The sequence below is a fragment of the Scyliorhinus torazame genome, chromosome 4 (assembly GCF_047496885.1).
Source record: "Scyliorhinus torazame isolate Kashiwa2021f chromosome 4, sScyTor2.1, whole genome shotgun sequence".
Classification (NCBI taxonomy): Eukaryota; Metazoa; Chordata; class Chondrichthyes; order Carcharhiniformes; family Scyliorhinidae; genus Scyliorhinus; species Scyliorhinus torazame.
Window position 1 is genome coordinate 45,310,167 of NC_092710.1, and position 12,159 is coordinate 45,322,325.

Genomic DNA, 12,159 nt, shown 5'->3' on the forward strand with positions numbered 1-12,159 from the left:
AGGCTCACCGGTCTGTAGTTCCCAGGCTTTTCCCTGCTGCCCTTCTTAAACAAGGGCACAACATTCGCCACTCTCCAATCTTCAGGCACCTCACCTGTGGCTGCCGATGATTCAAATATCTCGGTTAGGGGACCCGCAATTTCCTCCCTAGCCTCCCACAACATCCTGGGATACATTTCATCAGGTCCCGGGGATTTATCTACCTTGATGCGCTTTAAGACTTCCAGCACCTCCTCCTCTGTAATATGCACACTTCTCAAGACATCACTATTTATTTCCCTTAGTTTCCTAACATCCATGCCTTTCTCCACCGTGAATACCGATGAGAAATATTCATTCAGGATCTCACCCAACTCTTGTGGCTCTGCGCATAGATGCCCTTGTTGATCCTTAAGAGGCCCTACTCTGTCCCTAGTTACTCTTTTCCCCTTTATGTATCTGTAGAATCTCTTTGGATTCTCCCTTGCATTATTTGCCAAAGCAATTTCATGTCCCCTTTTTGCCCTCCTGATTTCCCTCTTAACTCTATTTCGACAATCTCTATACTCTTCAAGGGATCTACTTGATCCCAGTTGCTTATGTACGTCATATGCCTCCTTCTTCTTTTTGACCAGAGTCTCAATATCTCGAGTCATCCAGGGTTCCCTACTTCTACCAGCCTTGCCCTTCACTCTAAAGGGAATGTGCTTACCCTGCACCCTGGTTAACACATTTTTAAAAGCCTCCCATTTACCAGCCGTCCCTTTGTCTGCCAATAGTCTCCCCCAATCTACCTCTGCAAGTTCCTGTCTGATACCATCAAAATTGGCCTTGCCCCAATTAAGAATTTTAACTCTTGGGCCAGACCTATCATTCTCCATAGCTATCTTAAAACTAATGGAATTATGGTCACTTGTCCCAAAGTGATCCCTCACTAGCACTTCTATCACTTGCCCTTCCTTATTTCCCAAGACGAGGTCAAGTTTTGCCCCCTCTCTAGTCGGTCCATCCACATACTGAATGAGAAATTCCTCCTGAATACACTCAACAAATTTCCCTCCATCCAAACCCCTAATGCTATGGCTGTCCCAGTCAATGTTGGGAAAGTTAAAGTCCCCTACTACTACCACCCTATTATTCTTGCAGCTATCTGTAATCTCCTTACATATTTGCTCCTCAATTTCCCGCTGACTATTTGGGGGCCTGTAGTACAGTCCTACCAAGGTGATCTCTCCCTTCTTATTTTTCAGTTCCACCCATATAGACTCAGTGGGCGAACCCTCGGATATATCCCCTCTAAGTACTGCTGTGATGTTCTCCCTAATCAAAAACGCCACTCCCCCTCCTCTCTTACCTCCTGTTCTATCCTTTCTATAGCATCTGTACCCCGGAACATTGAGCTGCCAGTCCTGCCCCTCCCTTAGCCATGTTTCAGTCATAGCTATAATATCCCAGTCCCATGTGCCCGTCCATGCCCTGAGTTCATCCGCTTTGCCCGTCAGGCCCCTTGCATTGAAATAAATGCAGTTTAATGTAGACCTTCCTTGCTCTCTACCCTGCTTTACACACTCTCCCTTCCTGCCTTTTGTTTCTGTCCCCACTGACTTCCTACATCGGTTCCCATCCCCCTGGCACATTAGTTTAAACCCTCCCCAACTGCACGAGCAAACACCCCCCCGAGAACATTGGTTCCGGTCCCACCCAGATGCAGACCGTCCGATTTGTACAGGTCCTTGATAAGTGCGTATTGGTCAGGCAGGGAGGAAGGCGTCGAGCGAGGGAACCGTGGTTTACCAAAGAAGTGGAATCTCTTGTTAAGAGGAAGAAGGAGGCCTATGTGAAGATGAGGTATGAAGTTTCAGTTGGGGCGCTTGATAGTTACAAGGTAGCGAGGAAGGATCTAAAGAGAGAGCTAAGATGAGCAAGGAGGGGACATGAGAGGTATTTGGCAGGTAGGATCAAGGAAAACCCAAAAGCTTTCTATAGGTATGTCAGGAATAAGCGAATGACTAGGGTAAGAGTAGGGCCAGTCACGGACAGGGATGGGAAGTTGTGTGTGGAGTCTGAAGAGATAGGCGAGATACTAAATGAATATTTTTCGTCAGTATTCACTCAGGAAAAAGGTAATGTTGTGGAGGAGAATGCTGAGCCCCAGGCTAATAGAATAGATGGCATTGAGGTACATAGGGAAGAGGTGTTGGCAATTCTGGACAGGCTGAAAATAGATAAGTCCCCAGGGCCCGATGGGATTTATCCTAGGATTCTCTGGGAGGCCAGGGAAGAGATTGCTGGACCTTTGGCTTTGATTTTTATGTCATCATTGGCTACAGGAATATTGCCAGAGGACTGGAGGATAGCAAATGTGGTCCCTTTGTTCAAGAAGGGGAGTAGAGACAACCCCGGCAACTATAGACCGGTGAGCCTCACGTCTGTAGTGGGTAAAGTCTTGGAGGGGATTATAAGAGACAAGATTTATAATCATCTAGATAGGAATAATATGATTAGGGATAGTCAGCATGGCTTTGTGAAAGGTAGGTCATGCCTCACAAACCTTATCGAGTTCTTTGAGAAGGTGAATGAACAGGTAGACGAGGGTAGAGCAGTTGATGTGGTGTATATGGATTTCAGTAAAGCGTTTGATAAGGTTCCCCACGGTAGGCTTTTGCAGAAAATACGGAGGCTGGGGATTGAGGGTGATTTAGAGATGTGGATCAGATATTGGCTAGCTGAAAGAAGACAGAGGGTGGTGGTTGATGGGAAATGTCCAGTATGGAGTTCTGTCACAACTGGAGTACCACAAGGATCTGTTCTGGGGCCGTTGCTGTTTGTCATTTTTATCAATGACCTAGAGGAGGGCGCAGAAGCGTGGGTGAGTAAATTTGCAGAGGACACTAAAGTCGGTGGTGTTGTCGACAGTGCGGAAGGATGTTGAAGGTTACAGAGGGACATAGATAAGCTGCAGAGCTGGGCTGAGAGGTGGCAAATGGAGTTTAATGTAGAGAAGTGTGAGGTGATTCACTTTGGAAGGAATAACAGGAATGCGGAATATTTGGCTAATGGTAAAATTCTTGGAAGTGTGGATGAGCAGAGGGATCTCGGTGTCCATGTACATAGATCCCTGAAAGTTGCCACCCAGGTTGATAGGGTTGTGAAGAAGGCCTATGGAGTATTGGCCTTTATTGGTAGAGGGATTGAGTTCTGGAGTCATGAGGTCATGTTGCAGCTGTACAAAACTCTGGTACGGCCGCATTTGGAGTATTGCGTACAGTTCTGGTCACCTCATTATAGGAAGGACGTGGAAGCTTTGGAACGGGTGCAGAGGAGATTTACCAGGATGTTGCCTGGTATGGAGGGAAAATCTTATGAGGAAAGGCTGATGGACTTGAGGTTGTTTTCGTTAGAGAGAAGAAGGTTAAGAGGAGACTTAATAGAGGCATACAAAATGATCAGAGGGTTAGATAGGGTGGACAGTGAGAGCCTTCTCCCGCGGATGGATATGGCTGGCACGAGGGGACATAGCTTTAAACTGAGGGGTAATAGATATAGGACAGAGGTCAGAGGTAGGTTCTTTACGCAAAAAGTAGTGAGGCCGTGGAATGCCCTACCTGCTACAGTAGTGAACTCGCCAACATTGAGGGCATTTAAAAGTTTATTGGATAAACATATGGATGGTAATGGCATAGTGTAGGTTAGATGGCTTTTGTTTTTTTGACTTCCCATGTCGGTGCAATATTGTGGGCTGAAGGGCCTGTACTGCGCTGTATTGTTCTATGTTCTATGTTTTCCGCCATTTGTCAGCAGGGTTGGCGAGGGTAGGGCGGTGGATGTTGTTTACATGGACTTCAGTAAAGCCTTTGACAAGGTGCCTCATGGCCGACTGGTACAAAAGGTGAAGTCACACGGGATCAGAGGTGAGGTGGCAAGGTGGATACAGAACTGGCTCGGTCGCAGAGGGTAGCAGTAGAAGGGTGTTTTTCTGAATGGAAGGTTGTGACTAGTGGTGTTCCACAGGGATCGGTGCTGGGACCTCTGTTGTTTGTAGTGTACATAAACGATCTGGAGGATAATGTAGCCGATCTGATTAGTGAGTTCGCGGATGACACCAAGGTTGGTGGAGGGGCAGATAGTGTTGAGGATTCTCAGAGGATGCAGCAGGACCTAGATAGGTCGGAGACTTGGGCACAGAAATGGTAAATTAACTTTAAGGCAGACAAATGTGAGGTAATGCATTTTATTAGACGGGAAATATACCGTAAATGGTAAAACTCTTAGGAGTATAGAAAGTCAGAGAGATCTGGGCGTGCTGGTCCACAGATCTTTGAAGGTGGCAACACAAGTGGACAAGGTCGTCGAGAAAGCAGACGGAAAGCTTGCCTTCATTGGACGGAGCATCGAGTGTAAAAACTGGCAAGTCAGGCTGCAGTTGTACAGAACCTTGGTAAGGCCGCACTTGGAATATTGAGCACAATTCTGGTCGCCACACTACCAGAAGGATGTGGAGGCTTTGGAGAGGGTGCAGAGGAGGTTTACAAGGACGTTGCCCGGTCTGAATGGTGTTAGCTATGTGGAGACTGTTTTCATTAAAAAGACGGAGGTTGAGTGGTGACCTGATAGAGTTCTACAAAGTTAGGGGGGGGGGGGGCAGGCAGTCTCTCCCAGGGTGGAGGGGTCAGTCACTAGGGACCATAGGTTTAAGGTCCTTGGGGCAAAGTTTTGAGGAGATGTGCGAAGCAGTTTTTTTTACACAGAGGGTGGTTGGTGCCGGGAATGTGTTGCCGGGGGAGGTTGTGTGGTACGCTAAGTGTCAGGTGGAATCACTGACGGACTGTCAGCTGCTTCAACATCGACCGTGGACAACTTCCATTTTAATTTCACTTTGTACAATATATTTTTCCCGATCCCAGGTCGTTAAATGTCCGCATTTGCGTATTGTATTTGCAGAATGGAAGAAAGGAATTGCCGAAATACATGGGTTGAACGTAATAATCAACAACGGTTTATTCGCTGGTTGTTCACTGGACAAAGGCCCGGTCCAGACTGAGGGCAATGCCACACTGGAGCTGATGATGTATTAGGCTATCATGTGACTCAATCCTTAAACCACGAAACAGACCAACATTATCAGCCAAATATTTAACAACAACCTATTGAAGATTGCCAGTTGTTCTTGCTGTATGATGCATTCGCGCCTGCTGGAAGATTGCCAGTTGTTCTTGCTGTATGCTGCATTCGTGCCTGCTGGAAGATTGCCAGTTGTTCTTGCTGTATGCTGCATTCCTGCCTGCTGGAAGATTGCCAGTTGTTCTTGCTGTATGATGCATTCGTGCCTGCTGGAAGATTGCCAGTTGTTCTTGCTGTATGCTGCATTCGCGCCTGCTGGAAGATTGCCAGCTGTTCTTGCTGTATGCTGCATTCGTGCCTGCTGGAAGATTGCCAGTTGTTCTTGCTGTATGATGCATTCGCGCCTGCTGGAAGATTGCCAGCTGTTCTTGCTGTATGCTGCATTCGTGCCTGCTGGAAGATTGCCAGTTGTTCTTGCTGTATGCTGCATTCGCGCCTGCTGGAAGATTGCCAGTTGTTCTTGCTGTATGCTGCATTCGCGCCTGCTGGAAGATTGCCAGTTGTTCTTGCTGTATGCTGCATTCGTGCCTGCTGGAAGATTCCCAGTTGTTCTTGCTGTATGCTGCATTCGCGCCTGCTGGAAGATTGCCAGTTGTTCTTGCTGTATGCTGCATTCGCGCCTGCTGGAAGATTGCCAGTTGTTCTTGCTGTATGCTGCATTCGCGCCTGCTGGAAGATTGCCAGTTCTTGCTGGATGCTGCATTCGCGCCTGCTGGAAGATTGCCAGTTGTTCTTGCTGTATGCTGCATTCGCGCCTGCTGGAAGATTGCCAGTTGTTCTTGCTGTATGCTGCATTCGCGCCTGCTGGAAGATTGCCAGTTGTTCTTGCTGTATGCTGCATTCGCGCCTGCTGGAAGATTGCCAGCTGTTCTTGCTGTATGCTGCATTCGTGCCTGCTGGAAGATTGCCAGTTGTTCTTGCTGTATGCTGCATTCGCGCCTGCTGGAAGATTGCCAGTTGTTCTTGCTGTATGCTGCATTCGCGCCTGCTGGAAGATTGCCAGTTGTTCTTGCTGTATGCTGCATTCGCGCCTGCTGGAAGATTGCCAGCTGTTCTTGCTGTATGCTGCATTCGCGCCTGCTGGAAGATTGCCAGTTGTTCTTGCTGTATGCTGCATTCGCGCCTGCTGGAAGATTGCCAGTTGTTCTTGCTGTATGCTGCATTCATGCCTGCTGGAAGATTGCCAGTTGTTCTTGCTGTATGCTGCATTCGTGCCTGCTGGAAGATTGCCAGCTGTTCTTGCTGTATGCTGCATTCGCGCCTGCTGGAAGATTGCCAGTTGTTCTTGCTGTATGCTGCATTCGCGCCTGCTGGAAGATTGCCAGCTGTTCTTGCTGTATGCTGCATTCGCGCCTGCTGGAAGATTGCCAGTTGTTCTTGCTGTATGCTGCATTCGCGCCTGCTGGAAGATTGCCAGTTGTTCTTGCTGTATGCTGCATTCATGCCTGCTGGAAGATTGCCAGTTGTTCTTGCTGTATGCTGCATTCGTGCCTGCTGGAAGATTGCCAGTTGTTCTTGCTGTATGCTGCACTCGTGCCTGCTGGAAGATTGCCAGTTGTTCTTGCTGTATGCTGCATTCGCGCCTGCTGGAAGATTGCCAGTTGTTCTTGCTGTATGCTGCATTCGCGCCTGCTGGAAGATTGCCAGTTGTTCTTGCTGTATGATGCATTCGTGCCTGCTGGAAGATTGCCAGTTGTTCTTGCTGTATGCTGCATTCGTGCCTGCTGGAAGATTGCCAGTTGTTCTTGCTGTATGCTGCATTCGTGCCTGCTGGAAGATTGCCAGTTGTTCTTGCTGTATGCTGCATTCGCGCCTGCTGGAAGATTGCCAGTTGTTCTTGCTGTATGCTGCATTCGTGCCTGCTGGAAGATTGCCAGTTGTTCTTGCTGTATGCTGCATTCGTGCCTGCTGGAAGATTGCCAGTTGTTCTTGCTGTATGCTGCATTCGTGCCTGCTGGAAGATTGCCAGTTGTTCTTGCTGTATGCTGCATTCGCGCCTGCTGGAAGATTGCCAGTTGTTCTTGCTGTATGCTGCATTCGTGCCTGCTGGAAGATTGCCAGTTGTTCTTGCTGTATGCTGCATTCGCGCCTGCTGGAAGATTGCCAGTTGTTCTTGCTGTATGATGCATTCGTGCCTGCTGGAAGATTGCCAGTTGTTCTTGCTGTATGCTGTATTCGCGCCTGCTGGAAGATTGCCAGTTGTTCTTGCTGTATGCTGCATTCGCGCCTGCTGGAAGATTGCCAGTTGTTCTTGCTGTATGCTGCATTCGCGCCTGCTGGAAGATTGCCAGTTGTTCTTGCTGTATGCTGCATTCGCGCCTGCTGGAAGATTGCCAGCTGTTCTTGCTGTATGATGCATTCGTGCCTGCTGGAAGATTGCCAGTTGTTCTTGCTGTATGCTGCATTCGTGCCTGCTGGAAGATTGCCAGTTGTTCTTGCTGTATGCTGCATTCGCGCCTGCTGGAAGATTGCCAGTTGTTCTTGCTGTATGCTGCATTCGCGCCTGCTGGAAGATTGCCAGTTGTTCTTGCTGTATGCTGCATTCGTGCCTGCTGGAAGATTGTCAGTTGTTCTTGCTGTATGATGCATTCGCGCCTGCTGGAAGATTGCCAGTTGTTCTTGCTGTATGATGCATTCGCGCCTGCTGGAAGATTGCCAGTTGTTCTTGCTGTATGCTGCATTCGTGCCTGCTGGAAGATTGCCAGTTGTTCTTGCTGTATGCTGCATTCGTGCCTGCTGGAAGATTGCCAGTTGTTCTTGCTGTATGATGCATTCGTGCCTGCTGGAAGATTGCCAGTTGTTCTTGCTGTATGATGCATTCGTGCCTGCTGGAAGATTGCCAGTTGTTCTTGCTGTATGATGCATTCGCGCCTGCTGGAAGATTGCCAGTTATTCTTGCTGTATGCTGCATTCGCGCCTGCTGGAAGATTGCCAGTTGTTCTTGCTGTATGCTGCATTCGTGCCTGCTGGAAGATTGCCAGTTGTTCTTGCTGTATGCTGCATTCGCGCCTGCTGGAAGATTGCCAGTTGTTCTTGCTGTATGCTGCATTCGTGCCTGCTGGAAGATTGCCAGTTGTTCTTGCTGTATGCTGCATTCGTGCCTGCTGGAAGATTGCCAGTTGTTCTTGCTGTATGCTGCATTCGCGCCTGCTGGAAGATTGCCAGTTGTTCTTGCTGTATGCTGCATTCGTGCCTGCTGGAAGATTGCCAGTTGTTCTTGCTGTGTGCTGCATTCGCGCCTGCTGGAAGATTGCCAGTTGTTCTTGCTGTATGATGCATTCGCGCCTGCTGGAAGATTGCCAGTTGTTCTTGCTGTATGCTGCATTCGCGCCTGCTGGAAGATTGCCAGTTGTTCTTGCTGTATGCTGCATTCGTGCCTGCTGGAAGATTGCCAGTTGTTCTTGCTGTATGCTGCATTCGCGCCTGCTGGAAGATTGCCAGTTGTTCTTGCTGTATGCTGCATTCGTGCCTGCTGGAAGATTGCCAGTTGTTCTTGCTGTATGATGCATTCGTGCCTGCTGGAAGATTGCCAGCTGTTCTTGCTGTATGATGCATTCGTGCCTGCTGGAAGATTGCCAGTTGTTCTTGCTGTATGATGCATTCGCGCCTGCTGGAAGATTGCCAGTTGTTCTTGCTGTATGATGCATTCGCGCCTGCTGGAAGATTGCCAGTTGTTCTTGCTGTATGCTGCATTCGCGCCTGCTGGAAGCTACACAAATTCAGACAAAGGGCCTTGTTGTTTTCAGACAGAAAGAACAAACACACATCTTGGGCCTGTTCCAGCTGAACAAAACAAGCGAGAGACATTTGCCCAGGTCATTACTCAGGGCTATTAGACACGGAAAAGTGGAGAAGGAGCAGGCGTGGTACATTCTGCGCCAGACTTTATTGGAGATCTCAAAACGTCCGGGAAACCCGGTCTGTCTTATCCTCCGCATCAAGAATTGGACAAAACTTCACGACTGCCTCACGGCGCCGAGGTCCCAGGTTTGATCCCGGCTCTGGGTCACTGTCCGTGTGGGGGGGGACTGGGTTGCAGCTGTGCGGAGGGGGAGTTGAAGGTAAGAGGGACAGTCAGGGTGGGGAGCCTCCGCCTGGGGGGCTAGAGAGTGTGGGCACGTGGCTGGCCTAAAAAAGGAGATGGCTAGTCAGCGGGTGGGGGGGGGGGGCAGGTGGTCCCCCGATCCAGCTGATCACGTGGAACGTGAGAGGCACGAATGGGCCGGTCAAGAGGGCCCGGGTGTTTGAGCACTTAAAGGGGCTAAAGGTCGACGTAGCCATGTTACAGGAGACGCACCTGAAGGTCGCGGATCAGACCAGGCTGAGGAAGGGATGGGTAGGGCAGGTTTCTCACTCTGGGCTGGACACGAAAAACAGGGGGGGGTCGCAATCCTGGCGAGTAAGCGGGTGGCATTTGAGGCGGTGGGTATTGTGGCAGATAAGGGGGGCCGATATGTGACGGTGAGGGGCAGGCTGCAGGGGGCCCGGGTGGTGCTGGTGCCCCAAACTGGGACGATGCAGGGTTCATGAAGCGGATGTTGAGTCAGATCCCGGATCTGGAGGCAGGTAATCTGATAATGGGGGGGGACTTCAACACGGTACTGGACCCGGCACTGGATCGGTCTAGGTCGAGGTCGGGTGAGAGGCCGGCTGCGGCCAAGGTTCTGAGGGGGTTTATGGATCAGTTGGGGGGCGTGGATCCGTGGAGGTTTGCCAGGCCACGGGCGAGGGAGTTCTCCTTCTTCTCCCACGTGCACAAGGCCTACTCGCGAATAGACTTTTTTGTGGTAAGCAGGGCACTGATCCCGAGAGTGGAGGGGGCGGAGTATTCGGCCATTGCGATTTCGGACCACACCCCGCACTGGGTGGAGCTGGAGTTGGGGGAGGAGAGGGGCCAGCGCCCGTCGTGGCGAATGGATGTGGGACTGCTGGCGGACGAGGAGGTTTGTGGGCGGGTTCGGGGGTGCATCCAAAGATATGTGGAGGCCAATGACAATGGGGAGGTGTCGGTGAGTGTGGTCTGGGAGGCGCTGAAGGCAGTGGTCAGGGGAGAGCTAATCTCAATCAGGGCCCACAGGGAGAAGAGGGAGGGGATGCAGAGGGAGAGATTGGTGGGGGAGATACTGAGGGCGGATAGGAGGTATGCGGAATCCCCCGAAGAGGGGCTGCTGAGGGAGTGCCGGAGCCTCCAAACGGAGTTTGACTTGCTGACCACGGGGAAAGCTGAGGCCCAGTGGAGGCGGGTACAGGGAGCTGTGTATGAGTATGGGGAGAAGGCAAGTTGGATGTTGGCGCATCAGCTGCGGAGGAGGGAGGCGGCTACGGAGATTGGGGGAGTTAGAGGTAGAGGGGGGAACATGGTGCGGAGTCCAGCTAAAATAAACAAGGTCTTTAGGGACTTTTATGGTAAGTTGTACAAGTCAGAACCCACTGAGGGGGGGGGGGGGGTGCGGGGGGGGTGGGGGGGGGATGCGGCAGTTCCTGGACCAACTGAGGTTTCCAAGGGTGGAGGAAGGGCGGGTAGATGGTTTGGTGGCCCCGATCGAGATGGAGGAGCTGGTTAAGGGGTTGGTGAGTATACAGGCGGGCAAGGCCCCGGGGCCGGATGGGCTCCCGGTTGAGTTCTACAGGAAGTCCTCGGAGCTGTTGGGACCGTTGTTGCTGAGAACCTTTAGTGAGGCGAAGGAAAAGGGAATCCTTCCCTCGACGATGTCGCAGGGTTTGCTCTCGCTTATCCTCAAGCGGGAAAAGGACCCGCTGCAGTGTGGCTCTTATAGGCCAATTTCGCTCCTCAATGTGGATGCCAAGCTGTTGGCAAAAATCTTGGCCACCAGGATTGAGGATTGTGTCCCGGGAGTGACACATGAGGACCAGACGGGGTTTGGGAAGGGCAGGCAGCTGAACACGAACGTGTGGAGGCTGCTGAATGTGATCATGATGCCCTCGGAGGGGGGGCGGGGGGAGGCGGAAGTGGTAGCGGCAATGGACGCAGAGAAGGCCTTTGGCCAGATGGAGTGGGAGTACCTGTGGGGGGTGTTAGGCAGATTTGGGTTCGGGGAGGAGTTCATAGGGTGGGTTAAATTGCTGTACCAGGCCCCGGTGGTGAGTGTATCGACGAGCCGGCTGCGGTCAGGGTGTTTTAGGTTGTACTACGAAACGCGGCAGGGGTGCCCTTTGTCCCCCCTGCTGTTTGCCCTGGCGATCGAGCTGCTGGCCATGGCGTTGAGGGAGTCCAGAAACTGGAGGGGGTTGGTTCGGGGGGGGTGGTGGGGGGGGGGGGGGGGGAGCACCGTGTCTCACTGTATGCGGATGACCTGCTGTTGTACATTGCGGATCCGGTGGAGGGGATGGGGGAGGTCATTCAGACCCTTAGGGAGTTTGGAGATACAAGCTCAATGTGGGGAAGAGCGAGCTGTTTGTGGTGCATGCGAGGGGCCAGGAAAAGAGGTTGGAGGAGCTGCCACTTAAGATGGTGGGAGGAGTTTCGGTATTTGGGTATCCAGGTGGCCAAGAGTTGGGGGGTCCTGCATAAACTCAATCTGGCACGGCTGGTGGACCAGATGGAGGAGGACTTCAGGAGGTGGGACATGTTGCCACTCTCCCTGGTGGGTCGGGCGCAGTCCGTTAAGATGACGATCCTCCCTAGGATCCTGTTCGTCTTTCAGTACCTGCCCATTCTCATCCCCAAGGCCTTCTTTAAGCGGGTAAACAGGAGCATTATGGAATTTGTGTGGGCAAATAAGACCCCGAGGGGAAAGAGGCCGTTCTTGGAGCGCAGTCGCGGGGGGGGGGGGGGGGTTCGGGGGGGGGGGGGGGGGGGGGTTCGGGGGGGGGGGGGGGGGGGTTGGCGCTGCCGAACTTGTGCAGCTATTACTGGGAAGGGAATTTGTCTATGATTCAGAAGTGGGTAATGGAGGGAGAGGCGGTGGCGTGGAAATGGTTGGAGATGGCGTCCTGTATGGATACCAGCCTGGGGGCACTGGTGACGGCACCGTTGCCGCTTCCGCCGACGCGGAATACCACGAGCACGTTCGTGGCAGTGGAGATGGCCAGGGGGAG